The sequence below is a fragment of the Bos grunniens genome, chromosome 4, assembly GCF_055505025.1.
Source record: "Bos grunniens cultivar Pamir isolate PY7600 chromosome 4, Bosgru_T2T1.0, whole genome shotgun sequence".
Classification (NCBI taxonomy): domain Eukaryota; kingdom Metazoa; phylum Chordata; class Mammalia; order Artiodactyla; family Bovidae; genus Bos; species Bos grunniens.
In genome coordinates this window covers 62,056,949-62,075,289 of record NC_141168.1, presented here as the reverse complement: position 1 = coordinate 62,075,289, position 18,341 = coordinate 62,056,949, and the positions used below count along the sequence as shown (strand labels likewise).

Genomic DNA, 18,341 nt, shown 5'->3' with positions numbered 1-18,341 from the left:
CCATAAGAAGTAAGCTTCACTTTTCCTCAGTGACTATCTAATTGAGTAAGAAAGGTCTCTATTGAAATTGCTTTAAGAGTCAGTAGAAATACATATTTCTGAACAACCAAAGCAAATATCTGCTGGAGGGTTTTATTTTTTAATATAAATTGATTAAAATTTAGAGACTTCTGCCAAATATAATTTATTCAGTTTTAGAATAATGGATTTTAATCCATTCTTTCTAATGATTACATTAGAGCAAAACCAGTTGTGTTGAGTCCACTTCTGATTTGACAAAATAAAAAATAAAAGTATAAGGGAATTTTTAAAATGATAACGCCTAATGTTGATGAGTGTGTGAGGAAAAGACCATTTTTATAAATAGCCGGTAGACATGAAATCAATAAAGCCCCTCTTCTGGGTTATCAATAAATATCAGAAGTCTTAATATATGTGTGTACCTCTTGATTAAATAATACCGGTTCTAGGAATTTGTTTTAGTGAAATACTTATGGGCATGTACAAAATTTTCTACACAGATGTTCATCACAGCATTGCTTCTAAAACTAAAAAATTGGAAATGACCCAAAAGAAAGTTATTAAATAAATGATCATATATTCCCACAATAGAACATGATGCAGCTATTAAAAATTGTGTAGTAGAAGAATTTAATCATACTGAAAGATGTTCTCAATATATTATACAAAGAAACTGTTGCTAAGGAGACTTCCAGTAAAAGATGGTAATGGCAGATTGAACACATACATATAGGCTCACTCCTTCCTGGAACCCTAAAAGTGACAGTAAAGAGGTTTTTTAAAGGGGGAAAAAAAAAACCCACAAAGTCAAAGACAGAAAAAGAGGAGACAATAACAGGAACACTTAAGATGCTGGAAAGCAAATAGATATGTCATCAGTAATTTAGATACAAGAAAGCTGAGCCCCTACTCAACAACATAGAAAACCAATAAGCAACTTGATTTCCATTTTGTTCCAGAACTCATGAAGAACTCAGAAATTGATGGTATCCGGTCCTTATGAAAGTGGCCTAAAGGTAGTACTAAACATATAAAGATTAATTGAAAGTTAGATTAAAAGGTAGTAAGGGAAACAAATTTTATTGACAAAGGAAAATAGAAAAGCAAATCACCCATTGGCTTCTGCTTTTAACATAATTTTGTGAGCATGTGATATAAGAAGCAGCCATAAAAATAAGAAAGCCAGAGAGGAACTTTGCTGGTGGTCCGGTGGCAAAGATTCCATGCTCCCAATGCAGGGGGCCCAGTTGAATCTCTGGTCAGGGAACTGGTTCCCACATGATGCAACTAAGGATTCTCAACTAAGACCCAAGGCAGCCAAGTAAATATAAAAATAATAATAATAATTAGGCCAGAGAAGCCAGAACAGAAGTCTGGCATTTTTTAGCCAAACTATTGGCAGCAATTGGATTTCTTATTACATGATAAAACTAGCCCCATTGCTTTAAGCTAGTCTTCATCAAGCATTCTATTCATTTGACTGAAAGGACTGCAAGTCCAAAGGGAGGTCACCTCAGAAGCAACCAGATTGAATTGTTAATGATATAGTTATTTATACTTTTATATAAGCCAACTACTCATAAAGTATATGTCCTGGCTGATTAAAAATTCTTAGGCAATACATTTAAAAATAGGACTCTACCAAATAATAATATAATTGCCATTTCTAAAATTCAAGTTTGTAAATAGACATAATGGAGAAGGAAATGGCAAGCCACTCCAGTGTTCTTGCCTGGAGAATCCCAAGGACTGGGGAGCCTGGTGGGCTGCTGTCTGTGGGGTCACGCAGAGTTGGACACGACTGAAGCGACTTAGCAGCAAATAGACATAAATGAATTAAATCTAATGACATCCCTCATCATTTTGGATTAAGACTAACCTAGTCATAGTTGGTCAAAGAAATCTGTGATATTTGCCCACATTTTTCAAGAAGTGTTGAGTATGCATCTGTTCTCTGTCAGGAAATACAGTAGATATTGGAGACATCAATATAAATTAGACTCTGCCTCTGCCCATAAGTTACATGTAGCTACTCTACAAATGAAGAATATTGAGGTACTTTCAATTAAATCTTAAAGGATCCTTTGATCATAACTGTAAAATTGTCCTTCCCTGTCTGTAGGAAGAGTGGGCTTCCCAGGTGCTGCAGAGGTAAAGAACCGGCCTGCCAGTGCAGGAGATGCAGGTTTGATCACTGGATCAGGAAGACCCTCTGGAGGAGGAAGTGGCAACCCACTCCACATTCTTGCCAAAGAAATCCCATGGATAGAGGAACTGGTGAGCTATAGTCCATGGGATCTCAAGGAGTCAGATACCACTTAGCTACTGAGCAGGCAAGCATGTCTGTAGGAAGAGTAACCACAAGGATGAAGAAGATATATCTGAGTAACAGAAATCTCTGTGATCCTTGATATCCCTGCAAACTTCACAATGAGGAAGTTTTCAAGTTACTTCAGGCAGAATATATTTCTGGTTTTAAAAAGAGAATATCTTTCTTCTCTTAGAGACATAGAAACCATTGTGACATAAAACACTAAGAACACATTACTTCTTGTTCATTGTGTAATCACTGAAATAAAGTTTTTGATTATGAAGGTTAAAAAGAGCCATTCCTCAACTCCAAACAAGAAGTAATAAATGACCAAAAACCAGGGTCTCAGTCAATGATTCCTTTTCAAATCAAAAGTTGACACATAATGATCATAGTATCAGCATATTAATGATTACTGTATTACTAAGACTATAATTAGCCTTGTTACATTAATAATAATAATGATAAGGAAATCCATCATAATATACTTTTAGATCGTATTCCTTCTTGATTAATTTTCTTTCTTTTATTGGAATTTAAACCAAATCTCATGAATCAAACCCTGCACCAGTGTCATATCAGCAAATTTAGCTTAAACAGAAAATTATATTAATTGCTTTGGATCAGATCAAGCATTACATTCTCCCATTTGTATATTCTCCTTTGACTTCTCTGACAGTGATGATGTCAATGAGTCCTTTCTGTATATAATAATAGGGCTTACTCAGCTGAGGTCACAATGTCTCCTGGATCTGTCTGACTGACAGATGGCATGTGCTTAGGAGGAAATAGACACTTTAATTATCACAGTTACTCTCAGGTACCTTGGACACTGTGCCCCAAAGTTGATGACTATAATAAACATTGACAGGAGAACCCTAGTCTTCGACTAAAGAGACTCTTACAAAATGGGGGAATCATTTAAAAGTGCTGCATCCCTCAATCCAAGAGTCTCAAATCACAGATTTTTAAGCTTTCATTTCCTACTCTAGGCCCAAGAATCATTAAACTGGTAGTGCTGCAAAGGTATTTCAGTGGATAAAGGATAGTCTTTTCAAGAAATGATATTGGAACCATTGAAAATCCAATGCAAAACCCCCCAAACCCCTCAAAATTTCCATTCATTTCTCACACCATAATGAAATTATTAACTCAGAAACAGTTGATAGACCAAAATGCAATACCTAAAGCTGTAAAACCTACAGTAGAAAATATAATTGTAGGGAAACTTTCTAAGATGCAATGTTAAAAGCATGATTCATAAAGAAATTGATAAACTGGATTTAATCAAAAGTAAAAGTTTCTGTGTTTTAAAAATCACTATTAATAAAACACAAATGAAACCACAGACTGGGAGAAAATAATTACAAAACATAAAACAAACTATCAAAGGACTTGTGTATAGATTATACACAGAACTTTTACAACTCAATAATAAAAGACTGAAAACCTAATTTAAATATAGGCAAAAGATTTCAACAGACATTTCAACAAAGGAGATATATGGATGGTAGATAAGCACGTGAGAAAATGCTTAAAATCATTACTCATTAGGGAAATGTAAATTAGAACCACAATGAGATACAATTATACATGGCTAGAGTGGATAAAATGAAAGGGATTGACTATGAGAAGTTTTGGCAAGAATATGAAGCAATTTGCAGTCTCACTCACTGCTAGTGGGAATATACAATTGTATAACAACTATAGAAAACAATTTGACAGCTTCTTAAAATTTTAACTTATGCCTACCATATAATCCACCCATTCTACTCCTAGGTATTTACCTAAGAGAAAGAGAAGCATGTGTCCATATGTAGACTTGTACATGAATGTCCATCAGTTCAGTTCAGTTGCTCAGTTGTGTCCGACTCTTTGAGACCCCATGAATTGCAGCATACCAGGCCTCCCTGTCCATCACCAACTCCCGGAGTTCACTCAGACTCACATCCATCGAGTCAGTGATGCCATCCAGCCATCTCATCCTCTGTCATCCCTTTCTCCTCCTGCCCCCAATCCCTCCCAGCATCAGAGTCTTTTCCAATGAGTCAACTCTTCACATGAGGTGGCCAAAGTACTGGAGTTTCAGCTTTAGCATCATTCCTTCCAAAGAAATCCCAGGCTGATCTCCTTCAGAATGGACTGGTTGGATTTCCTTGCAGTCTAAGGGACTCTCAAGAGTCTTCTCCAACACCACAGTTCAAAAGCATCAACTCTTCAGTGCTCAGCCTTCTTCACAGTCCAACTCTCACATCCATACATGACCACTGGAAAAACCATAGCCTTGACTAGATGAACCTTTGTTGGCAAAGTAATGTCTCTGCTTTTGAATATGCTATCTAGATTGGTCACAACCTTCCTTCCAAGGAGTAAGCATCTTTTAATTTCATGGCTGCAGTCGCCATCTGCAGTGATTTTGGAGCCCCCCAAAATAAAGTCTGACACTGTTTCCCCATCTATCTCCCATGAAATGATGGGACTGGATGCCATGATCTTCGTTTTCTGAATGTTGAGCTTTAAGCCAACTTTTTCACTCTCCACTTTCACTTTCATCAAGAGGCTTTTTAGTTCCTCTTCACTTTCTGCCATAAGGATGGTGTCATCTGCATATCTGAGGTTATTGATATTTCTCCCGGCAATCTTGATTCCAGCTTGTGTTTCTTCCAGTCCAGCATTTCTCATGATGTACTCTGCATAGAAGTTAAATAAGCAGGGTGACAATATACAGCCTTGACGTACTCCTTTTCCTATTTGGAACCAGTCTGTGGTTCCATGTCCAGTTCTAACTGTTGCTTCCTGACCTGCATATAGGTTTCTCAAGAGGCAGGTCAGGTGGTCTGGTATTCCCGTCTCTTTCAGAATTTTCCACAGTTTATTGTGATCCACACAGTCAAAGGCTTTGGCATAGTCAATAAAGCAGAAATAGATGTTTTTCTGGAACTCTCTTGCTTTTTCCACGATCCAGCAGATGTTGGCAATTTGATCTCTGGTTCCTCTGCCTTTTCTAAAACCAGCTTGAACATCAGAAAGTTCACGGTTCACATATTGCTGAATCCTGGTTTGGAGAATTTTGAGCATTACTTTACTAACATGTGAGATGAGTGCAATTGTACGGTAGTTTGAGCATTCTTTGGCATTGCCTTTCTTTGGGATTAGAATGCAAACTGACCTTTTCCAGTCCTGTGGCCACTGCTGAGTTTTCCAAATTTGCTGGCATATTGAGTGCAGCACTTTCACAGCATCATTTTTCAGGATTTGAAATAGCTCAACTGGAATTCCATCACCTCCACTAGCAATGTCCATAGCAGATTTATTTGGAATAGTCAGAAATTGGAAACCAAAATGTTTTTCAACATGTGAGTGGATAGACAACTTGTGTACATTCATACAATGGAATATAACTCAGCAATTAAAGAAATGAACTATTGATGTGCATTATAGTTTGGATGATACTAAAAATATATATATATTTAGTGATGAAGACAGACAAAAAGGAACATATACTGTATGATTTAATTTATATAAAATTCTGGGAAATGGAAACTAATATATATAGACAGAAATCAGATCAGTGGTTGCCTGGAAATGGGAGTTAGGGTGAGGCAGAAGGGTCAGGAGGGAGAAATTGCAAAGTAAAACCAAGAAACTTTTGGGGGTGATGGATACTATTCACTATGTTAACTGAGTGATTATTCACTGTTGTATACATATGTCAAAATTTATTAAATTGCGTGCTTTCATTATGTGCAATTTATGTTAAGTACACCTCAATAAAATTGTTTAAAAACCAACTTCAACCTGCTAATTGTGCAACTGAGAGTGAGTACTCGACCTGTCTAAAATTTACTATTTTATTTGTAAATGACAATAATAATAAAACCCTGTATATCCTCAAGGTTACTGCAAAAATCAAATGAGATGCTTGTAAAACGTTAAGCAAATTACAAAGAGCTATCTCTACAAAATAAAGTATTACTTTTGACATGGTTATTATTAATATTTTCAAAACCGTGCATGACAATCAACAAACTAGTGATTTGTGGTATGGAAAAGGCATGCAGAAAAATGTGAAAGGCATGAGAAGCAGAGTATTAAGTTGAAGTATACTTGAATTCTGAAGAAAGCCAGTGACCACAACCTTTGACTCATGCTATTGATTTTCTATTCTCAACTACCCACATTAGTCCTTGACACTTTAGCTCATTCAGATTCAAACCTGTGTTGCACTTTCTTTTACCGTCTTTCTTTTGTCTTTCTGGTAGTGAGTGTGTACAGAGAAATGACCAGGAGAGTCATACGTAACCTATAAGCAGTGAAACCCAGATGCCAAGTGGTGTTCCCCTGCCATTCTGAGCCAAGTTAGTTTAACTCAACACCCTCCACTCACATACACACATACTCCTTCACCATTTCCCTAGTTGATACAAGTGCAGAGTGTACCTCAAGATTTCTGGAAATTCTCTTGAAGCATCCATGTCCATGGGTTCTTCTAGCTTCTGGATCTCCATAAGTAGAGACAGCATTTCTATTTACACTACATCACCCCAGACATGAAAATACTATCACTTGTTTTCACTAAATAATGTATGAGTTTAGTATTAATAGACCTTACTGGAGAATCAGAGGTCAAGAGTAATCACATTACAGACCATAAAGTCATTAGCACCTAGTTCTATATCCCAATTTCTCCTTGTTATACAGTTCTAGGAGCTCCAAAAACTTCTTTGGTTAGGCAGAAAAGTTCAGCTCTTCTCTCAGAAACTTGAGACTCATGACCAGGCCTGTGGGTCTTTCTTCTAGCAGAAAGACTGATCAAGGAATTTTTCTAATAAAAATAATACCCTCCTAAGATGATTCTGATATTAGCTATTAAGACAATAATTATTTTAAAATTCTGTTGTTATAAAATGTGGAGGCAATTCACAATCATAAAATCATGCTTCAATAGAATATATGCAAGACTGATCTTAAATCAAATTGAGGATTTGACATTTTTTGCCTTGTTTTTAAAAACCAAGTAAGACCCTTTCTTTTCTCCAGCTGTGTTGCCCGCTCTTTCCTACAACTCCATGTGCATTTCTCAATTCTCATTATTTTCCTCAAACAGAATTTAAATGAGATACATGAGTCTCGGGTAAGGAACAATTACAATTATATAAGTAACAATAGGTCCTTTAGGTATTTTTAAAGAAAAAAATTGTTCCATATCCGAAGAATGAAGTTCTTATAGAACTGGCTATAGTGTTTTGTATTGGGGAGGCAAGGTGTCCCTCTTCCATATCTAAGTGTATAAGTAGATGAGAAATTTTACTTCTTTATAGATGTAAAAACACAATGAATCTTAAGCAGCTCTTCATTAGAATCATGAATAAGCCAGATTTACTCAGTGAACACATAAAAAATACATAAATCACATAAAAAGGATTATTTTTGTGCATACTTTCTGTATTTAGATAGTTGAGACACTATGTCCCATGACTAAAATCAAATAAAAAATGCCTAAACCAAAAAGCTACAGTGTTCCCTAAGTGCTAGGGAAGTTGATACTTATTCATAGAGGTAAACACAGTTTTGTATTTAAGATCCCCCTATGATTATTTTAGAGCTGAAATTCTGGCATTAGCAGCGAGTTTGATCTCATGTTATTTCATATTTAAAATATACTTGTGATATACTTATTTAAGATGTCAATGTGTATGAGCTATATAAAAGTTATATAACCTCCATTTGCCAATGAAAGAAACAATGGTTTCAGATTTAGTGGTAGAATTTCTTTTGATGGTGAAATCAAGTTCAACACCAGGACACAGAACTTAGAGGTCACTTTGTAGGGCTATTCTCATGGATTTTTACAAATTTCCATCCAATTTATTACTAAATTCCATACAAAACTTCTATACTTTTCTTTATACATAAACTTGCAGACTTAAAACCTCCCTGAAGACCTAAATATTTGAGCTTTAGAATCTAATGATTTAATCAAAATCCTTAAAATGTTGTTTAGTCAGTAAGTTGTTTCTACAGCCTGTCAGGTTCTCTGCCCCTGGGATTTCCTAGACAAGACTACTGGAATAGATTGTTAGGTCCTTCTCCAGGGGATCTTCCTGACAACAGGGATCAAACCTGTATGTCTTACATTGTAGCCAATTCTTTACCACTGAGACACCAGGGAAGCCCCTTAAATTTTAGCAGCAGCGAATATCTGGGAGTTCTTCATAATAGTTGCAGATTTAGGTGTCTTGTGTTTGGAGGATGACACATTTAGTAGATGAGGAAATTTATGAGGATAAAGGAAGATAAGAAAATGATTCGGTAAGATAATGGAGGAATAGGAAAGATAATTTCTGTAATGTGACAATGCAACATGTTTCTAGAATGGGAAGAATTTAAAGTTGTGTTCAGTCTTGCATTGTAATTATATTCTTCCATACAGAAACAGAGCAAGTGGAGGTGGTGGAATTCCAGTTGAGCTATTTCAAATCCTGAAAGTGAAGGTGCTGTGAAGGTGCTGCACTCAATATGCCAGCAAATTTGGAAAATTCAGCAGTGGCCACAGGACTGGAAAAGGTCAGTTTTCATTCCAATCCCAAAGAAAGGCAATGCCAAAGAATGCTCAAACTACCGCACAATTGCACTCATCTCACACGCTAGCAAAGTAATGCTTAAAATCCTCCAAAACAGACTTCAGCAATACATGAACCATGAACTTCCAGATGTTCAAGCTGGTTTTAGAAAAGGCACAGGAAGCAGAGATCCAATTGACAACATCCGCTGGATCATTGAAAAAGCAAGAGAGTTTCAGAAAAATATCTACTTCAACTTTATTGATTATGCCAAAGCATTTGACTGTGTGGATCACAATAAACTGTGGAAAATTCTGAAAGAGATGGGAATACCAAACCACCTGACCTGCCTCTTGAGAAATTTGTATGCAGGTCAGGAAGCAACAGTTAGAACTGGACATGGAACAACAGACTGGTTCCAAATAGGAAAAGGAGTACGTCAAGGCTGTATATTGTCACCCTGCTTATTTAACTTATATGCAGAGTACATCATGAGAAATGCTGGGCTGGATGAAGCACAAGCTGGAATAAAGATTGCCGGGAGAAATATCAATAACCTCAGATATGCAGATGACTTCATCCTCATGGCAGAAAGTGAAGAAGAACTAAAGAGCCTCTTGATGAAAATGAAAGTGGAGAGTGAAAAAGTTGGCTTAAAGCTCAACATTCAGAAAACTAAGATCACGGCATCTGGTCTCATCACTTCATAGCAAATAGATGGGGAAACAGTGGACACAGTGGATGACTTTAATTTTGGGGGGCTCCAAAATCACTGCAAATGGTGATTAAGCCATGAAATTAAAAGACACTTACTCCTTGGAAGGAAAGGTATGACCCATCTAGACAGCATATTGAAAAGCAGAGACATTACTTTGCAACAAAGGTTCATCTAGTCAAGGCTATGGTTTTTTAGTGGTCATGTATGGATGAGAGAGTTGGACTATAAAGAAAGCTGAGCTCTGAAAAATTGATGGTTTTGAACTGTGGTGTTGGAGAAGACTCTTGAGAGTCCCTTGGACTGCAAGGAGATCCAACGAGTCCATCCTAAAGGAGATCAATCCTGGGTGTTTATTAGAAGGGCTGATGTTGAAACTGAAGCCCCAATACTTTGGCTACCTGATGTGAAGGGCTGACTTATTGGAAAAGACCCTGATGCTGAAAGATTGAAGGCAGGACGAAAAGGGGACAACAGAGGATGAGCTGGTTGGATGGTATCACTGGCTCGATAGACATGAGTTTAGGTGGACTCCGGGAGTTAGTGATGGACAGGGAGACCTGGCGTGCTGCGTTTCATGAGGTCACAAAGAGTCTGACATGACTGAGCGACTGAACTGAACTGAACTGGATACAGAAACATTCAACATGCTTTATACATACATGGACACTATGAGAGGATGAAGGAAAGAGAAATATCCTCAACATTAAGAAGGAGATAAGAAGCAAGAGAAGATAACAACCCTGCAGTTCAGTTCAGTTTAGTTCAGTCACTCAGTCATGTCCGACTGTTTGTGATCCCATGTACTGCAGCATGCCAGGCCTTCCTGTCCATCACCAATTCCTGGAGTTTACTCAAACTCATGTCTGTTGAGTCAGTGATGCCATCCAACCATCTTATTCTCTGTCATCCCCTTCTCCTCTCGCCTTCAATGTTTCCCAGCATCAGGGTCTTTTCCAATGAGTCAGTTTTTTGCATCAGGTAGCCAAAGTATTGGAGTTTCAGCTTCAACATCAGTCATTCCAATGAATATTCAGGACTGATTTCCTTTAGGATGGACTGGTTGAATCTCCTTGTAGTCCAACGGACTCTCAAGAGTCTCCTCCAACACCACAGTTCAAAGGCATCAATTCTTCAGCACTCCTCTTTCTTTATAGTCCAACTCTCACATCCATACATGACCACTGGAAAAACCATAGCCTTGACTAGATGGACCTTTGTTGGCAAATAGTATCACTGCTTTTTAATATGCTGTCTAGGTGGGTCATAACTTTTCTTCGAAGGAGTAAGCTTCTTTCAATTTTATGGCTGCAGTCACCATCTTCAGTGATTTTTGAGCCCCCCAAAATAAAGTCTGCCACTATTTACACTGTTTCCCCATCTATCTGCCAGAAGTGATGGGACCAGATGCCATGATCTTAGTTTTTTTAATGTTGAGCTTTAAGCCAACTTTTTCATTCTCCTCTTTTACTTTCATCAAGAGACTGTTTAGCTTTTTTTGCTTTCTGCCATAAGGGTGGTGTCATCTGCATATCTGAGGTTATTGATATTTCTCCCAGCATTCTTGATTCTAGCTTGTGCTTCATCCAGCCCAGCGTTTCTCATGATGTACTCTGCATATAAGTTAAATAAACAGGGTGACAATATACAGCCTTGACGTACTCTTTTTCCTATTTAGAACCCATCTGTTGTTCCATGTCCAGTTCTAACTGTTGCTTCCTGGCCTGCATATAGGTTTCTCAAGAGGCAGGTCAGGTGGTCTGGTGTTCCCATCTCTTTCAGAATTTTACACATTTTTCTGTGATCCACACAGTCAAAGACTTCGGCAGAGGGATTACTAAAACCAGATTGCTAGTAATGATTAGCATCAGAAGAGTAGGATGCTGAATGGACCAGTCAGGAGAAATTTTAGTTATCCATCCCTATCTTCTCATGCCAAGGATGCTTAGAAACATGGAGGGGCAAAGTTTAACTTCTCAGATTGTGTAGAAAATATTTGTGAAATTACACATAAAAAAATTTAGTGGCAACTATATTTATAAGATGCTAGCTACTCAGATAAAAAGCTATGATAAACCTAGACAGTGTATTAAAAAGCAGAGACATCACTTTGCTGACAACAGTCCATGTAGTCCAAGCTATGGATTTTCTAGCAGTCATGTACAGATATAAGAGCTGGATCATAAAAAGGGCTAAGCACTGATGAACTGAGGCTTTCAAACTGTGGTGCTGGAGAATACTCTTGAGAGTCCCTTGGACAGCAAGATCAAACCAGTAAAGCCTAAAGGAATTCAACCCTGACAATTCATTGGAAGGACTGATTCAAAGCTGAAGCTCCAATGCTTTGGCCACTTGATGCGAAGAGCCACCTCATTGGAAAAGACCCTGATGCTGGGAAAGGCTGAGGGCAGGAGGAGAAAGAGGCAACAGAGGATGAGATGGTTGGATGGCATCATCAACTCAATGGACACGAGTTTGTGCAAACTCTGGGTGATAGTGAAGGATAGGGAAGCCTGGAGTGCTGCAGTCCATGAGGTCACAAAGATTCAGGCATGACTGAGTGACTGAATTACCATTATTTATAATCAAATTTGCTCTCCCTGTTCTCAGATCAGCCCTCATTCATTTGTAAAAACATTGTTCTCTAAGGTCGTTTATCAGTTGAACTCTCACCCAATGGAAATTAATCTTTTTCTCTGTTTCTGAGCCACAGGGGAAGCCCCTATCATAAATTATTCACCCTTATTTTATGACACAAACCACATTATTTTACATGCAGTACCAGTCTTTTGCCTATTTGAGGCTTAGAGCCATACTCTGTCCTTCTCTTGCTCTGTCCTGCCTACTAAGAACACTGTATTACTCTCCCTCTCTTGTTAACTGGCATCCATGTAGGCTCAGCCAGTAGGAGACAGTGAGCAGCTAGAGCTTCAGAGAATGGGAGAAGCCAGGTATTTCTCCCTCTTTTCCTCTGCCTCAGGGGTGGGTGGTGGTCCCACAGCAACTGCATCCTGTCTGTGGTAACTTTTAGCCAAACGTTTTCTTCTTTCCTCCATGATTCAGCACACTCCAGACAGCCCTCACTCTGAATTTGCTGCTGCTGCTGCTAAGTCACTTCAGTTGTGTCCGACTCTGTGCGACCCCATAGACGGCAGCCCACCAGGCTCCCCCATTCCTGGGATTCTCCAGGCAAGAACACTGGAGTGGGTTGCCATTTCCTTCTCCAATGCATGAGAGTGAAAAGTGAAAGTGAAGTTGCTCAGTCGTGTCCGACTCTTAGCAACCCCATGGACTGCAGCGTACCAGCCTCCTCCATCCATGGGATTTTCCAGGCAAGAGTATAGGAGTGGGTTGCCATTTCCTTCTCCAATGCATGAGCGTGAAAAGTGAAAGTGAAGTTGCTCAGTCGTGTCCGACTCTTAGCAACCCCATGGACTGCATCGTACCAGCCTCCTCCATCCATGGGATTTTCCAGGCAAGAGCATAGGAGTGGGGTGCCATCGCCTTCTCCGAACTCTGAATTTAACTGTCAACAAATTCTTTCTCCTAGGCTCTGGCATTTTCATCAGTATATGAGCCTCTGATTACATAATCCTGAACTCTGAATGAACAGAAATACCTCAAAAATTGATGTTCAACATTAGTAACACTAATAGTTAATAGCTATACCCTTGATATGGTATGATGAGAATGGTACTTTACACCTGTGCTCTTCCTCCCCAGAACCAACAACCCCAGTCCAATCTTGAGAAAAACATCATATAAAATCGTGTTGGAGGACTTTCTTCAAAATACTTGACCAGTACTCTTTCAGATGAATTTTTAAGACATTTTCTCTAAAGCTTTTAGTAACTCTTGTAGTATCTATTATTTTATTCCTTAAAATCAGTGGGACTATGTAATGAAGCCTTCATTGTAATGAACACTGGAATATGCATTAAATATACCAAAGTTAATATATTACAGCATTATTGATTTTACCTCACTAATTCATATATAGTATGTTCATATTTACACATAATTTACAAATTTGTATAATACGTATATGTTATACATATACATATGTATAACATATTTGTAATACAAATATGTAATACAAATTGTAATACAAATATGTATAATATACAAAATTATACATATTTGTACGTAATTCATATCTGAATGTGTTTTGTAGTAGGATTACTTTGTTTCTGATTTCAAATGCAAAATAGCTTGAGTACTTCCATTTCAACATATCACAAATAAAATAATGTAAAATAAAATTTTAAGTGACAATCATAAGATATATATTTTATTCTACCCCATTTTCCCTAAATTTAATCTCCCTCAATATTACAACTAATTATTCAAAAAACAGTTGCATATCTTGTTTCCATGTCTCTACTCCCCTCTCCTTTCTTAACTTTGAAAACGTAAGATGGAAGCCACAGTCTTTTATAACCTAATCATAGAAATGAACCCTATAGTGGGAAGTGAACCCACCAAGTGCTCTTGGTCACATCATCCCATCCCTGATACAATGCGGGAGGAACTGCAGAAGGCCGGGATCATTTGGGGCCATTTTGGAAACTAATCACTCCAGTAAAATCAGCCATTAATATGAAAAGAAAGGCAGACCCTTTCTTCTGCTTAACTAACCCTCAGAACCCTGTACCTGTTTGTAATAACTTACATGAATGAATATTTATTCATTCAAAAAAAAAAAAAGGATTAATGTTTTTTGATGGAGCAGGGACTAGGGGGAAATAAAGGAAACTGGAAGACATAGTTTTGTTTCTTTGGTTGATCTTTTTTAACATTTTTTATTGTGGTAAAAGTCACATAATATAAAACATATGATTTTAACTGTATTAAACTGTACAGTTCAGGGCACTAAGTGCACTCACATTGTTGTGCAGTTCTCATGATCAACCATCTCCCAAATGTTTCACGTTCCTAAATTGAAACTCTGTCCCTATTAAAAACTAACTCTCCAATCCCTCTCCCATCTCTTTGTTGATTTGGACCCTTGCACTGAGTGTGAGGCACTGTGATTGAAGAGGCACAGGCTAAAATCTAAAAAATCAAATTTTAAGAAAAACTGTAGTTTCAAGAGTAGTATAACAGACCACCTCACCTGCCTCCTGAGAAATCTGTATGCAGGTCAAGAAACAACAGTTAGAACTGGACTCTGAACAACAGACTGGTTCCAAATAGGAAAAGGAGTACATCAAGGCTGTATATTATCACCCTGTTTACTTAATTTATATGCAGTGTACATCATGCGAAATGCTGGGCTGGATGAAGCACAAGCTGGAATCAAGATTTCTGGGACAAATATTAATTACCGAAGATATACAGATGACACTACCCTTATGGCAGAAAGCAAAGAAGAACTAAAGAGCCTCTTGATGAAAGTGAAAGAGGAGAGTGAAAAAGTTGGCTTAAAGCTCAACATTCAGAAAACTAAGATCATGGCATCTGGTCCCATCACTTCATTGCAAATAGATGGGGAAACAGTGGAAAACAGTGTCAGACTTTATTTTTGGGGGCTCCAAAATCACTGCAGATGGTGACTGCAGCTATGAAATTAGAAGATGCTTGCTCCTTGGAAGAAAAGCTATGACCTAGACAGCATATTAAAAAGCAGAGACATTACTTTACCAACAAAGCTCTGTCTAGTCAAAGCTATGGTTTTTCCAGTAGTCATGTGTGGATATGAGAGTTGTATTCTAAAGAAAGCTGAGCACTGAAGAACTGATGCTTTTGAACTGTGGTGTTGTAGAAGACTCTTGAGAGTCCCTTGGACTGCAAAGAGATCCAACCAGTCCATCCTGAAGGAAATAAGTATATTCATTGGAAGGACTGATGTTGAAGCTGAAACTCCAATACTTTGGCCACCTGATGTGAAGAATTGACTCACTGAAAAAGACTCTGATGCTGGGAAAGATTGAAGGCAGGTACAGAAGGGGATGACAGGATGAGATGGTTGGATGCCATCACTGACTTGATGGACATGAGTTTGAGCAAGCTCCTGGAGTTTGTCATGGATAGGGATGCCTGGTGTGCTGCAGTCCATGGGATTGCAAAGAGTTGAACACAACTGAGTGACTGAACTGAACTGACTGTAGTTTCAAGAGAAGGTAAGGCCTAGAATATGAAAGGATTCCTAGAGTCTTTGTAAATTGTACAAAAGTACAAGAAGGTGCAGCTGGAAAAGCACAGAAGTTTGATGAAGAACGGATTCTCACCTTGCAGGATGAAGACCACTCCAGTCCCTAAGCTTGTGGGGCCAGAACACTTGGCAGTCTGTGTGATCCTCTCTCTAAGGGCTCCAGAAACCATTCCCATAATGATCCCCAGCTAAGTTCCTGCTTAGGCAGGAGAGGAAGAGATAACATAACAAGGACGTGAAAGCAAATGTGAATTGATTTTGTAAACTCAGGTAGGTAAGGCCAGGTATTCCAACCTCTGTCTTGGGTTGCACACACTGGTTGTGTGCTCAGTTGCTTACTCGTGTCCAACTCTTTGCAACCCCATGGACTGCAGCCTGCAGGGCTCCTCTGTTCATGGGATTTTCTAGGCAAGAATACTGGATTGAGTTGTCATTTCTTACTCCAAGGGATCTTCCTGACTCAGGGATTCAAGCTGTGTCTTCTATGTCTTCTTCACTGGCAGGAGGATTCTTCACCACTGTGCCACCTGGGAATCCCTTGGGATTCTCAATTACTTTTTAAATATTCCAGATATTCCTATACAGTTGTTTCTCAAATATGTTTCTCTAGTCTCCTCCTGTCTTCTGAAACTCAGGGCAGCATATTCAAAAGTCTATTGGACACTTGTGCCTACTTGCCAGCTGCCCCTGAAACACATGACAAGAACCAATATTCCCTCCTCTTCCTCTCAGCATTGTGATTTCTATTAATGGCACTCTCATTCTCCTCATCAATTTTAAACCTTGAACACATTCTTATTTCTTTCCACCCAAACTCCCTTGGATCAGTAATAGTGATTGTTAAAAAAAAAAAAAGCAACCTTGTCTCAAACTGTCTTAAACCATAAGAAATTATTATTGTATGCAACTCCAATCCAGGGGCAGTATGGAGGAAAGGAAAGAAGAGTGAATTAGAACCTAATCCACAGCCCAAAGATATCAAGGAAGACTTAGATTCCTTCAAGACTTAGAAATTCTTTAAATTCCTTCTGAGCCCTACTGTTTTATCCTAAGTCTAATTTTCTTTGTGGTCAAAAGATGATTACTGTGAAAATTAAAACAATGTTGTTCCAGTAGGAGGAAGAAACCATATTCCTATCGAACACAAATCCTTCTTTCATCTGACTGAGTCCATTTTACTCACAAGCTTGTCCCTGGAGTCTAAAGAGTTCCAGATGAAAGCTATGTGGTTTGTTTGTTTGTTTGTTTGTTTAGCTATTTAACTAATGAGAATCCATTCCAGGAGGAAGGCAAATAGAATTATATTCCCTCAAGTCATGTGAGGGCCGTCTGGGATACCTAAACAAAGACATGTTTCCACCAGGAAGAAAACAGTCATGGATGTCCAATCAAGCAATGATCAGCAGGATGACATAGTGCAGATTACTCACACTGTCTCCCTAAAATACAAATCTGATCTTGTCATTATGGTTCTCTTTTTGTCTTACAAAATAACAGCTAAACACTGTTACACTAAATTCCTACTTCCCTATAATTTGTACTCAACACAGCCTTAAAACATGAACATTCTTTACACTCCAACCAGACCATGACACTCACCATTCTCCAGGTGCTCTGCTCCATCTCCTGGTCTTAACTTTGTGAGCATTAATGTTTCCACTGGGAACTTCCACTAACCCCTATTTCAATCGATCAGCTAAATGACTGCTTCTACTTTTAGGACACCTGTTCTCAAAAGTAATTATATATTATAATCACTTGGGGAGATTTTTTAAATTACTTAAGCCTGGGACACTTTCCCAGAGTTTCTGATTTAATTGGTCTGGGGGAGGGCACAGACATTGGTTTTTGATTTTTAAAACTTTTCAGGTGATTCTGATGTCCAATCAAGATTGAGGACTATTGTTCCAGAACAATGACTTAGTCTTTCCTGCCCACAGCTGAAAGTAAATCTCTCCTGATCCTGAACTTCCACAGAACTTTTCATTTCTCTCTGATATCAAGGAAGATATCAAGGAAGACTTAGATTCCTTCAAGAATTAGAAATTCCTTAAATTCCTTCTGAGCCCTACTGTTTAATCCTGTCTAATTTTCTTTGTGGTCAAAAGATGATTACTGTGAAAATTAAAACAATATTTCTTGTTCCAGCAGGAGGAAGAAACCATATTCCTATCGAACATAAATCCACTGTGGCTATATGTGTGCCTGACTCAAGACTTCTCCCAGATTCTAAGCTCTTTGGGACAAGGTCCATGCCATATTACTTCCACGGTGCCTAACATGACTATTCAAGATAATAAAGATGTACATTTTGTAACAAGCACTAGGTTTATCAGACTATCAGAAATTCTAAATTGTTTATCACCACCTCTGGGACCATGACAAACAATGATAAAAAGAAGAAAGGAAGCTTAACTATGATATACACAAATTATGTCTTGCTATACACAAATTCTGTCATCATATCTTATAAGACACACATATCCAGAAGGAACACTTCAAACCATTGAAATCAGTTCTCATCAGAATATTGATCTATATTTAATTTTGGGGAAAAAATGCAACAATTTTTAAAGG

The 18,341-nt window shown here is 38.1% G+C and overlaps 1 long non-coding RNA gene across 1 annotated transcript in view; it reads right to left on the bottom strand.

Moving 5' to 3' along the window:
- The window catches only part of LOC147374245 (uncharacterized), a 305,158-nt gene extending 287,709 nt beyond the window's left edge, over positions 1 to 17,449 (bottom strand). The window contains exon 1 of the long non-coding RNA XR_015162543.1: positions 17,364 to 17,449. This is a non-coding gene — a long non-coding RNA (uncharacterized LOC147374245). The remainder of the gene's footprint in view (positions 1 to 17,363) is intronic.
- Positions 17,450 to 18,341: the final 892 nt, after the last annotated feature.